The 928-nt window shown below is 27.5% G+C and overlaps 1 non-coding gene across 1 annotated transcript; it reads left to right on the plus strand.

The window, feature by feature from the left end:
- The first annotated feature begins 457 nt into the window (after positions 1-457).
- TRNAV-AAC (transfer RNA valine (anticodon AAC)) lies at positions 458-530 on the plus strand. The gene has a single exon. It is a non-coding gene; the product is annotated as a tRNA-Val (tRNA).
- The last annotated feature ends 398 nt before the right edge of the window (positions 531-928 follow it).

Below are 928 nucleotides of genomic sequence, written 5' to 3' on the forward strand. Positions count from 1 at the left end.
ATTAAGCAACTTAAATAGTTTGTACTTCACATTTTAAATACATGCGAGATAGTATTTTGTAATTGTCATTTTAAGTAAATCGAAGCATACATTTTTTACCAGCTCTACTTACTTACTACAACGGATTTAATATCTATATTTGGTTTTTTTTATAAGGTTGCTATCTCCAAGTATCGCTATATATTTTAACAATTGCATAGAATTATAAAAGAAAAAATAAAAGAAAGTCATACCCTTGCAAGAGCGTAATTTAAATAACTTAAATAAATAACCCTTGTATAAATAATATGACCATATATTTATAAGTAACGTTAACGTTAGTTAATTTAAATAAGTCAAGATTTCTGAAATGCTTTTCAGATACAAATATTAAATATTTATTAATTATACAATTTCATATTTTAATATTCATTAAATATAAGTTTAAATAGCGTAATAAAACACGATAACTTCAGATGTTTCCGTGGTGTAGTGGTTATCACATCCGCCTAACACGCGGAAGGTCCCCGGTTCGATCCCGGGCGGAAACATAACTTTTTTCTTAAATTAGATTGATAAACTCCAGGACTGCTATATTTTTATATTATAAATTAAGTATTTCAAATTAATAAACATACATATATTTTTTTTAACTGTGTTAATATTTTAATAGGATTTTTAAGGCAATTTTTGCAAACTTTCTCATGATATTTCGAATATTACCACCAAGGTCACAGTTAGTACGTTTTACTAGGAGGAATGAGATGCTATCATTACTTGTATTAAATATGCACTGATATGGTATGCTATATACGAAGCAGTGACCAGATCTTAAGTGACTTAAGGATTTCATGAAATAATTAATTAGCAGTATTCTTGGTGGTGCCGTTTTGCTACTTTAAAATTTTAATTATTGTTACAAAGACAGGTCAGCTATATTTAGCCTTCT

The sequence above is a fragment of the Rhynchophorus ferrugineus genome, unplaced genomic scaffold, assembly GCF_030347505.1.
Source record: "Rhynchophorus ferrugineus isolate W39M unplaced genomic scaffold, kcgeb_rfMv2 rfM3, whole genome shotgun sequence".
NCBI lineage: Eukaryota > Metazoa > Arthropoda > Insecta > Coleoptera > Curculionidae > Rhynchophorus > Rhynchophorus ferrugineus.